We start from the raw sequence: 12,777 nt of genomic DNA, 5'->3' as shown, positions 1-12,777 counted from the left end.
GGTGGGTTTTTTTACATTCCAGCCTTTGTGTCAGGGCACTGGCTCTTTCAGCTTTTAATATGTAACTTAACCCTCTCAGTTAGTGCTTAAACTCTTGTTATGGAGGCCTGCATTAGTGAGACCTGGCCTGCCACAGGAGTAGGTTAAATACTGATCTAGCACACTCTTAGGAAGTTGAACATTGTATTTCTATTTTTATATTCATCAGAACTAACATGGCCACACTCAGCTGGAAGGACATCTGAGAAATTGAGTATATCTAGGGAAGAAATTTGCATAGTTAACATTCAGAAGTTCTGTTACTAAGGACAAAGTGAAGAATGGATTTTATAGTACTACTAGAATACTCCTCCACAGAGTGGATGTATTGAAAAGTGTTTCAATTTAATACATGTTTCAGAGAAGAGAAAACACTAATGCATATAAAGGAAGCACCTACTCTGTGTTAGAGACTACATTGTTATCTTAACCTGTGATGTACAAGTTTTTCGCCTCATTTTATAGAACAGTTATATATTCACCAAAGTTAAGAAATATGCCCAGTTTTTATTGCAATAAGTAGCAGAGTCATAGTTGTAACCTGAGAAGGCTTTCTGATAGCAAATCTCATTTTCCTTGAGAGAGAGGAGAACTCTGAAGAGTGATGTGGGCAATGACCTTGAAGAAAGGAATGTATGTTTTGCTTGTATTGAACTACCAACCATTCACCATGACGACTGATAATGAAGATGACGATGATGGTGATGCTAACTTCTATTGAACATTGCCTACAGGCATGCCTTTAAAATAACTGTTTAAAACTTTGGGTTTTAAAACTTCGGGTTTCTTTCTAAAGAATAGGACCGTGATTTTGTTCAAATATTTAAAATGATTGTTAACAGTTCCTCTTTTCGTGCTATAAACCTTCTTTGGCCTTGCACACGGTTGCATTCTCAGTAACTTATCTTGACTGAACTGAAGACAAAGTTTTTGTATTTTTAGTTGTTTCAGTTCATCTGAAGATGAAGCTCTTTATCCAGCTTGCTAAACTGGAAAATAATTCAAATGTCAAATATTAATGTTATAAGGAGTTCTGTGACCTTTTAAATTTCTCTGATGTACTTTGGAAATGGTTATTTCCAATATCTTACACTTGGCTGTGCCTGGGTTTATTCTTCATTAAAAAATAAACTTCACATGCCTGAGAAATTTTTGAATGCTGGTGCTACCCAACATGTTTGGAACTTATAAAATTGTCTTTAAAGCAGCATAGTCCTTAAAATCCATAAAGCCTGCAATAATAGTTCTAAGAAAATACGCAGCTACCAGACTAACACCGTTGTGAAGTAACAGCATAAATCGAATAAGGCCAGTTAAGAACACTGCTCCAAAGTGGGCTGTGCTTTCAGGAAATGAGGTATCATAACAAAGATTCAAACAAATTTGGAAACAGTGCCTGAAGGAGGCCTATTAGTACTAATGTCATTAAAGTACAAAATATTTTCTAGATTTAATATTTTTTGTTGGTTTCTTTAATTTCCTACTTGCTTTCTCAATTCTTCAAGTAAATCCAGGGTTAAGTAGCAGCATTATTTCAAGGCAAGAAACAGCTAGATTTTCCCTAGTGTCACAAAAGCAGTAAAGCTGAGGGTAATAGCTTCTGTTAGAGTTCTTTATAGGAAATCTTAAATCACGAATCTCCTGGTTTTGCAAGACAAACAAGTAAAATAAAAATTGAAAATAAAAATCTGTATGATTTTAAATAATTAAATATAAATTTATATTGTCCATAGAAATATCTAATGTTTCTATATTCCTAAGTCTTTAAACTCACACTTTTTCAGTAGATGGTAAAGTGCTGTGTGTTGCTAAAATGCATGCTATAAGTTTTGAACTCAAAATCTCAGTGAGATATATTATAAAATCTTGAGTCTGAGATTTTATAATAAATTATAGTAAAGTATCTATCTAATAGTATCTTCATCTGCTTTATCTGCTAATATATCTAGATCTGCTATTTTCCTCTTCTCCAAGTTGTGGTTACTTTTCAAATCAAAGTAGTTATAAGTCAATGAGACACAGAAAAATTTCCAATCTTATAAATTAGAATTCATTTTAAATATGCAGCTGCTTGTGCCATGCGCATGGTTTTATTTGTAATCCATGTTGGATAGTTCTAGTACTAGAATTAAGATTTTTGGCATTCGGATGGTCCATGGAGAAGACTGACTGTAATTTCCCTAACCAATCAGTTACATTCTTAGTTTGGAAAATTTTAAATGTGAAATAAAGGAGAGACTACATTTTGAAACATAATACATCATTCTATATGCTGTTGTTTGTTAGATTGACTAACTACAATAATTTGATTCATTAAACTTTGTGATGACTTAACATTTCTTAAAGAAGCTAATCCCCCAAAATTAAAGTGTCACCCTCAGATATTGCCCCATGCTGTAAAAAATAATAAAACAATTAAATTATTTAAAAATCATGACATGAGGTCCAGTGAAATGGTCTGGGCTTGAAGCAGGCATACTATGTCCTCCGTCTCTCCTCGTTTCTCTTTGTTATATAGTCTTGGAATTAGTTAGGTGGCTGCCAATAGTCCAAGGCTAAAAATAGTTTTCAGCAAGCCACTCAGGCAAAAGACTGGAAATGGAATATGTATAAAGAATGTGAGGGCAATGGATTTAGCAGGAGAATTGCTGAAGACATAATGTCTGAAATTTGAATGGCTGAATGTAAGACATAAGCAATTTTCAAGCATGTTAATTTCAGTTCATTTTAGTTTTGCCTGGACAGGGTATTCAACATATAAGCAATTAGTCCTCCAATATCCATCACAATCTAAAAATTAGATCTTGATCATTTTATCTTTTTGTGACATTTTCTCTTTTAAATAGATTTATTTTTAGCTGATTTGGACATTTGTTTTATTTCCTATTATTGACAATATTAATTTATTTCATGAAGGAAGCTTTTAAAAAATGACAAACCTTGTACTTGGTAAGTTTCATTTACTATTATTTGAAAGAAAAGCTAATTATAAATCATTTCAAAACTAATGATACAATTTAATTTTATTTTAGGTTAAGAAGGTACTCTAAGTTTCCTTTTTTGAAGTTGATGTGTGGCAATTTTCTGATATAAAACAAACATATGATGTACTTATAGTTTGGGTTTATTTATTTTTTTCTTTTTTTTGAGACAGAGTCTCGCTCTGTCTTCCAGGCTGGAGTGCAGTGGCTGATCTCAGCTTATTGAAAGCTCTGCCTCCCAGGTTCACACCATTCTACTGTCTCAGCCTCCCGAGTAGCTGGGACTACAGGTGCCCGCCACCACACCCAGCTAATTTTTTGTATTTTTAGTAGAGACGGGGTTTCACCATGGTCTCGATCTCCTGACCTCGTGATCTGCCCACCTCGGCCTTACAGAGTGCTGGGATTACAGGCGTGAGCCACTGCGCCAGGCTGATATACTTATAGTTTATATACTATCCATAGATCAAATAAAAATATCATATGTTCATTAAAACTATAACATGAAAGCCCACATAGCTGCCACAGTTTGGTATACTGGATATAAAACTAATTTTCATGACAGGGTTGACCTTTCATCTGTTTTAAAAACTATATGCATTTTGAAGCCTTGAACAAAAAAAAAGGGGGCAATTCTTTTTCACAAAAAGATAGTAAATTAGATGTTTAAAGAATAGAAATTTTAAGTCTATATTAAAAACAAATCATTGCAACCAAGATTAAAAATTGAAATCTAGTTAGTAGAGTTACACTTAACCAAATAGTTTGGTGGTATTTTAAAATTCACTTCTAGTAAGATTTTTCAGTCAGTCAATAGCTGACTTTACAAATGCATATAGTTTGTTCTATGTTGAAACCCTGGCCAATTAAGGCACCGGTGGTGAAGGCATGTTTTCTTTATACCACTAATGGCTGCCTGTCAAGAAACAAAGGAAAGAAGCCTTGTTGGAGCACATCTTGGAAACATTTCATGGCTTCCCTTACTCATGTATACATATAAATGTTACTTTTCCTCAAAAGGATATCAGGAAAGTACTATTTAGATAGTTATTTCTTGCTCTTGTCATACCCACCTATTTTAAGTGGTTTGTTCACTGACCTCTATCTTGCATACACGTGTACAGAAAGCATAAGTGGATGAACAAACCAACTAATGATGAAAATTGTGGGAAACTCAAGAGCACGTGTCCCATATGAAAAGCACATGTCCCAAATAAAAGGTTAGTCTTTTTTTCTTTTTCTTCTTCTTCTCCTCCCCTTCTACTTTTCTTCCTTCTTTCTTCTTCTCATAATCCAGCAGTTAATTCTTATGTGGCATCTCCAGTTTGAAACTAATTTAATGAAGTGTATTATCAATGAAATATGTATAAACGTGGATATTACCAACAAGCCACCAGTCCAATCTATCCTCATTTTACAAATAAGATAAAAGAGCTCATAAAACTAAGCACAAACATCTATGTGGTGAAAACAAAAGAATTCGGAATTCTCTTATGTCCATACCATTGTTCAGTTTTCTAAATCTCTGCCTCTCTTCCAATAGTTTAGTTGCCCATGAAGTGAGTTGGTTGCATTTCTCATTAACCAAAAATAACTTAAAACTGTTTGGTACATTATTTTATTTTTAGGATCAATCTGTGTATTTCATGAGCTATATCTTCTTGGGAAAATAAAGTGGCAAACCCCATCTGTATAAAAAATAAAAATAAATTTAAAAATTAGCCATTCACGGCACACGCCTATAGTCCTAGCTACTTCAGAGGCTGAAGCGGGAGAATTGCTTGAGTCCAGGAGTTCGAGGGGGCAGTGAACCATGATCACACCATTGCACTCCAGTTTAGGCAACAGAGTGGGACCTTGTCTCTGAAGTAATAATAATAATAATAATGATAATGATAATAATGATAATAAATCTCCTCACAACCCAGAAAACCCTTCCACAAAAGAAAACAGTTTTATTATTGAGTACACATTAAACCACAATGTGATGAGCATTACAGGCAATCTGCTAAGAGATTACCAAGTCAAAAAGAAATTTCACCTTTTTAAATAGACAAGTAGATACAAGCCATTACACACATATTCTCAGGATAAACAATTAATAGTCCTCAAGTAAGAGGACTTGATATCACCATTTATCACATACAATTCACCTTAAAATCACCTTATAATTGAGGTGACCACCTGTGTTAGCTAATTGGCTTATCTAAAATAAAAATAAATATCTTTATGACAAGAGGTAGTACATTAGTTGGTGCAGGCTGCCGTAACAAAATACCAAATACTAGGTGCCTTAAACAACAGAAATTTATTTTCTCACAGTTCTAGAGGTGGGGTGTCCAAGATCAAGGTGCTGACCTCTTTGGTTCATAGTAAGAACCCTCTTTCTGGCTTGCAGATACCCAGAAGTCCTCATATGGCAGAGAAAGAGCAAAAGAAAGATTCTGATATTTCTTCCTCTTCTTCTAAGACCATAATCCTATCGGATAGGGCTCCATCCTTATGACCTATTTAACCTTAATTATCTCCTAAAGACACTATTTCTAGATACAGTCCCATTAGCGTAATGAGCTACAACATATGAATTTAGGAAGATGCAATTCAGTCCACATCAGGCTTTGCAACTCGGAATCCAGTATCAGCCAAAGTTAGCCTCCTACCCTTTCACAGATACACTTTCATAGAAAGTCCTGTCTTCCTTGATGATTGCATTTCAGAGATGATTCCTAAGTCCTCAAAAAGACATTCCTGGGTTGCAAGCTTGGCAAAATGCTTATTTAGCTTCTAAAAAACATTTATGTACATTTCAGGGAAACAGAAATGTTTAGGAACTCACAAGTTTTCTAAAGTAAATGCTTTAAGAAAAGTTTAGAGGAGGAGGGATCTCTTACTTTCAGCAAGTCTCAGCAAGTCTCATTTTTTTTATTTTTTAGATTGGATTTGCCCTTGTATGCTGCATAGAATGAATGTTGAATTTAATTACTCTGATATCCATAGTGATTTAGCTCTTTAAAAATATTTACTTTTGCTGTTTTATAATTTTTATAACTGAAAAAAATAATCTACTGCAAGGTAGATATATATTCTTATTTCCACATCAGAGCTAGAAAAACAAGTACGAAAAAATCAAATTTTTATGTAATTTACATACAGGACAGCCAACTGTACTTTTGAAATTATGTTCCCAATTTCAATATGGAGATATTTCTTCATTTTATAAGGTATTATCAAATTATTCTCAATCACCAATCCTTGGCATACTCTAGCATTTTCCAGTGGCTGTCTTTCTTCTGAATTGTTACTTGACTGAGTTGTCTAGAGTTATTTTTCTCCAATCTAGTATGTCAAACTTTTGATCCTTTTTGTTGTTAATACGTGTGTGGGTGTGTGTAGGTGTGTGTATGTGTGTACATGTGTATATGTTTTAGTTTGTTGATCTCTTTTCATTTTAGGTTAGATATTGTAAGGGTGGGGTTTGGAAAATACAGCTTTCACTTTATTTCCGTATTCCAACTTTTGGTCTAACAGTGAACATTTTCTTACGTTTTTCTGGTGGATTATCTGCTGAATGGCTGACAACAGTTCCATCTCTGTACGTTCCTGCCACTTGTTCCCTAAAGAACTAGAGTCTATTTCCCTCCTTTAGAAACTGGTCTGGCTTGTTACGAAGTGATTCTGTGCCACTTCTGGGCCTAAGCATCAAGAAAGATCTTGGCTTCTCCTTTCCATACCCTAGAAAGCCAGCTGCCATGAAAAGTTGCATAGCCTGGCTGAAGAGATGCCCTGGGGGAAGAAACACTATGGAGAGAGAGAAGTCACATGAAGAGAAATGACACCCCATGTAACTGAGTCCATGAGACTCCATGAAAGGAGAGCGATCCAGTCATCTTAGAAAACACGTAGCCATTGAGCCACCCAAGATGAGGTTCTCAAGGTGTGAGAGAGGCCATGTTAAATCCTTTAATTCCAGCTGAGCTGCCCTAGCCAGTACCCTGTGAAGCAGAGGAGCCATTCCCACTTAGCCCTGGCTGAATTCCTGGCCCACATAATCATGAGTAAATTTGTTGTTTTTAACTGTTATATCTTAGGTAATTTATTATGCAAGAAGAAATCATTGAAACAGTAGGGCTCAAGCAATATAAAATAGAGATAAGAGTTGGCAATTACCTAATGAATTGGGTTTGAATAATCTACCATGAGCAATTACATTTGTAAGTACTTATAGTTTCCTATTTATAAAATACTTTAATAAATATTTTATATGTGTTACTGCAGAGATCTTTATAAACCCAAAGATGAGACAGTATTATTTTAGTACTACATAGATTAAAGGAATTGAGGCATAACAAGATAGAATTATTTGTGCAGAGCCACAAAGATATTAGATTATGGAGCAGTTCTACATGCTATAGAATCAAAAGCTTGTGAGCTCAAATACTGTGTTCCTTCAGACAAAATCTTTTGGTTTTAAAAAATCTTTCCAGACACTACATTATTTATATTATGTAACCATACTGGTTATAATTATCAAATATATTTATTCATTTATTCTACAAATATTTAAGACCTATTATGCACAAAACACCATTAAAAGTGCAAGAATGAATAACAAGAGAACAAGTCCTTACCTCATGAAATTTTCATTTTAATGAGGGCAGACAGACAACAAATACACTATAATAAGCTAGGTAGAGTTAAGTGCTATGGTGCTAGATAAAGCAACATAATGAAGACAGGAATATAGGGGAATATTGTTGGAAATGCTACTTTAAGTAGGATGATCAGGGTGGAAGGCCTGTTTGTTATAGTTACATTTGAGAAAAGACAGAAAGAAATATGAGACAGATTTTTGTGAATATCTAGAGGTAGAATATTCAAACCAGAGGAAACAACAGGTAGAGGCCCTAACATAGAGGCATGTCTGGAGGAAAAAAGGGAGGCCTAAATAGGTGGGGCAGAGTAAGTGATGGAGACATTAGGAGGTATGATGGGAAGGATTCTAAGATAGCTTTCATAGTCTCAGCCCCTGGTGTTACATCCAGTATGGTTCCTTCCCTTGAATATGTGTGGGATTTTTGCTTCTAACAAAAGAATAGAGCAAAGGTTATGGCATGGTATGACATTCCCTTGACTGGGTTACATTATTTAACAAAGATGCAAAGGTGATGGGATTTGCACCGGTGATGAAATTAGATCAAACAAGACTTTGTCTTAGTAGAATGGAGCACACTCTCTTAACATATAGGGAGTCAGACCTAGTCTTGACTAGGATCCTGAGGGACCTCAGAAACACCAAAGATTAATTAAAAATCCTACAGTTCCAGAATTTAAAATCTATTTTGGCAGTCAGAACAATAAGGAAAATAGGGAATGATTTAAGAAAAGTTAAAAATCCTTGTTTATTAGATAGCTCTTAGATTCTTTGTCAAGGAAAATAATCTTCTGAATTACAGAAGAAAATAATAATGGACAGGAGAATAATTAAGTCCAAGCTCTTTCATGAAACAAATGTGAGAAAAATGTCATGGTTTCGTATTGCATTTAGAGTAAGATTCTCCCTGACCACCTTCTCCATCAAACTAGTTTCTTTTTATTTTTCCTTTTTCTCTATTGATAACATTTATCATTTTTAAATCTTTTTATTGTGAGATAGTTGTAGATTCACATGTAGATGTAAGAAATAATGCAGAGGTTTTATATACACTTGACCCAGTTTCTCCCAATGGTAATGTCTTGCAATCGTGATAGCTTCACATTAAGATACGGAACAGTCTTAACGCAAAATTCCCTGCTCCTTTCCTTCTGCAACTAAAACACCTCACTTCCTATTGCTAAGGCCTAGCTACAACAATTGTGCTTTGTATTCTATTATATTGTCATTTCAAGAATGATATGTAAATGGAAATTTACAGCATGTAAATTTTGAAACTGGCTTTTTTCACTTAAAATAATTTTCTTTTTTTTGTTTTTTTATTTTTTTAGTTTTTTTTATTTATTATTATTATTATACTTTAGGTATATCTCCCAATGCTATCCTTCCCCCCTGCCCCCACCCCGCATTAAGAAAATGTGGCACATATACACCATGGAATACTATGCAGCCATAAAAAATGATGAGTTCATGTCCTTTGTAGGGACATGGATGAAATTGGAAATCATCATTCTCAGTAAACTATCACAAGAACAAAATAATTTTCTTAAGATACATCTGGCCGGGCATGGTTGCTTATGCCTCTAATCTCAGCACTTTGGGAAGCCGAGGTGGGTGGATCATGAGGTCAAGAGATCAAGACCATCTTGGCCAACGTGGTGAAACCCTATCTCTACTAAAAATACAAAAATTGGCTGGGCACAGTGGTGCATGCCTGTAGTCCCAGCTACTCGGGACACTGAGGCAGGAGAATTGCTTGAACACAGGAGGTGGAGGTTGCAGTAAGCCAAGATCATGCCACTGCACTCCAGCCTGGCCACAGAGCAAGACTCCCTCTCAAAAAAAAAAAAAAAAAAAAAAGAAAGAAAGAAAAAAAGATACATCCAAGATGTTGCATATGTCAGTAATTCATCACTTTTTATTGCTGAGGAGGATGCCATGGTATGGATGTGCTACAGTTGACTTTACTTACCACCTCTTGAAGTTCATTTGGATTGTTTCATTTTTGGCCATTACCAATGAAACAGCTATTGACATTTGTGTAAGTTTTCCGTTGAACATGTTTCCATTTCTTTTGGATAGATGCCCAAACCTTTGCAGTTGCTGAGTTTATGGTAAGCACATGTTTAGTTTTAAAGAAACTGTCAAATTATTTTTCAGAGTGGCTACACTGTTTATATTCCCGCCAGCAAGGTACAAGTGGATTCAGTTTCTTTGCATCCTTGCCAAGATTTGGCATTAATATATTTTTGAATTGACTTGTCATTTAAAAATTACATATTTATTTGTTTACTCAAAGTTTTTTCATTTAGTGGATTTAATTTGAATTACAAATTTCCTTTGAACTTAATAAGAAATGTTTAAGGAGCAATGTCTTCAAAGACAAAATTAAATATAACATACTACTTCATTCTTAATGTTTTTTAAATACTAAATTAGTAAGATTAAACTTTTCATGTTGAAATAATACTTTCATGGGTTAGTCATTGAATAATTGATATATAAATGATCTTTTTCTGATATTCTTGTCATGGTTTTATACTTAGTGATTGATGGTTTTTAGTAATATTTTGCAGCAAGAGGCCTTGGTCTCCTTTGCTGATTCTTGTTCATCTCTTTGTTCTCTAAATGAGAATACCCCCAGAGTTCAATCTTTGGACATCTGTTCTACCTGCATTCACTCCCTAGATTATTGACAAGTCCTAGTCCTTTAATTACTCTCATTCTGCTAATAAGTATTAAATGTATATTTCCAGCTGATGCTTCCCCTTATTCCAGTCTTATGAATCAACTGCCTGCTCAGCCCCTAGATTGGGATCTTTAGCGGGATTTCACACTTAACATGTACGAAACCAAAACCCTGACTTTCCCTTAGTAATGTTCATTTTCCAGTTATTTCTGCAACAGCACTCTTTTTGTAAAGTTATTCAACGAAAAAATAAAACTTAGATTCGGCATCATTTCCTTTCTTTTGCTTTCACCTCACAAGCAATTAACAAAGAAATCCTGTAGACTCGCCTTCCAAATAACTTTCAAAACCCAACCACTTTTCTCATTACTCTGCTGCCTTATTCAAGCCAGTACACTCTTTGATTAGTAAAATAGTTTCTTAAGTAGCCTGTCTGCTTCTACCTTTCTTCATATAACTGCCAGAGTGATCCTTTTGAAATGTGAGTTTGATTGTATCACCTCTCCACTGGAACCATGCACTGGTTTCCCACCACACTCACAGTAAAAGCTGAAGACCTTACTTTGACTTCTAAGTCTTCAGTAAGCTGGCTCTTCCTCTCACCATACCATGTTACTACCTTGATCTGCTTTCCTCCTGCATTTGTCTTCTATTGTTATGTAACAAATTACTACCAACTTGGTAGCTTAAAACTATGCATGTTTATTATCTCACAGTTTTTGTGGGTCTGGACACAGCTTATCTTCTACTCTGGGTCACACAAGGCTGCAATCACGGTGTCAACCTGGCTACATTCTCATTTGGAAGCTGGTATGTGGAAAGATCTACTTCCAAGCACCCTTGAGTTAATGACAGAAGTAGCTTCCTTATAGTGGTAAGACTGAAGTCTCTGTTTCTTACAGGCTTTTGAATGAGAGCCACTTTCAGATCTCGGAAGCCACCTCCAGTTTCTTTCTACACAGCTCTCTCACAAAATAACAAAGCTCATCTTCTATTTCTGCTGCTAGTTTTCATTCTCCTGGAATATCTTAATAATAATTCTATCACAGCTAGTTAGAGAAAAGTTTCCAGAAGGCAGAAAAATTCCTTTTATGAGTACAACCTCTGCCATTCATTTAAATATATATATCTTGAGTTTCCATTTTATCTTTTCTCTCTGAACTTTTGGCCTCTTAATACACTCATTTTGACAACTTTTACTTGGGTTCACTTCCATTATTGGTAAATTAAAAAAATATTTTTTTCAAATTTATGACTCTTACATATCAGCTATAAAATAGGTTTATGGAAAATACTGAAAGCAAAAAAAATAGGCTTATGGAAAATACTGAAAGCAAAAAAAAATTCATTATAATACTAGGTAATGTGTCCATTTAATTAAAACAAACAAAAAAAGGAATACCAGAGAACAAGAGAGCAGTGAAGGAAATGTATCAACCAGAGCAGTTTTGACTTTACAACCAAAATAGCCCTGTTCATTCCAATTGAAGCCAAACTTAACAGTCAGTAGCAAATTTTGCAAACCTCAGCTCATTATGTATGTTGACCTTCCTGCAATATTCTTACTGGTCTATGCTGCATTTCTATATTTAGAGTAATTTCTCTTCCTTCTGGTTATGTGTCTTCCTTCTTATCTTCTGTGCATGCATTTTTTATAATCTGAACACACAATAAAGTTCTCTCTACAGTTATGTCATTTTCTACCGCTACCATCCTTCTTTTCTTCCTCATTAATATAATTTGAGATTTACATTGTCAGAGTTATATCAATAGCAGTTTGCTACTTTTCTGAGCTTTCTTCTGAGTTTTTTATACCTGAAATTTTTGAAGTCTTCCTTCTTAAAATCTAGAGTAACCGTCCAATGAAAATCCCTCCCATTATGCTCCTAATTCTAAAATGAGATGGTCAGTTTTTCCAAAGGCTACTGTCAATTGCACTTTATGAAGCAAATTATCCTCGTTGGTCCAAATTAGGTTGAAAATATTAGCTTCTGTAATCTCTTCCTTTACCCTTCAGGATGTGAAAATGTCAGTAAGACCAGGTAAGAATGTGTCAGCTGTTCAGCTAATGTGCAATAGACTTTCAGAAGATGAGCAGATTGCTGAAGTTTCTGTGTCACTTCTGAATTTTCCATTATGACACTTTTGTGATTGTGTGACATGCACATCACCAACTGATTCCCTCTAACTGGACAGATAACCATAAGGTTTTGCCACATCTGAATTACCTTTCCTATTCTTTCCCTTTATCTCATTTAATACACTCTCCAACCTTCATCCATGTTAAGGTGCATAGATTTCTCTGCACAGTGTAGAATTTCATGGTGTGAAGCAGTGTTTTAGCTTCACTTCTGATTCCTGAATTTGAAATTTTGGGGACTTAGTTAAATACCTATGACCTAAAATAGTACTAGTGT

The sequence above is a fragment of the Pongo pygmaeus genome, chromosome 4 (genome assembly GCF_028885625.2).
Source record: "Pongo pygmaeus isolate AG05252 chromosome 4, NHGRI_mPonPyg2-v2.0_pri, whole genome shotgun sequence".
NCBI classification, from domain to species: Eukaryota; Metazoa; Chordata; class Mammalia; order Primates; family Hominidae; genus Pongo; species Pongo pygmaeus.
The sequence above is the reverse complement of the archived record's forward strand: the minus strand, read 5'-3'. Positions refer to the sequence as shown.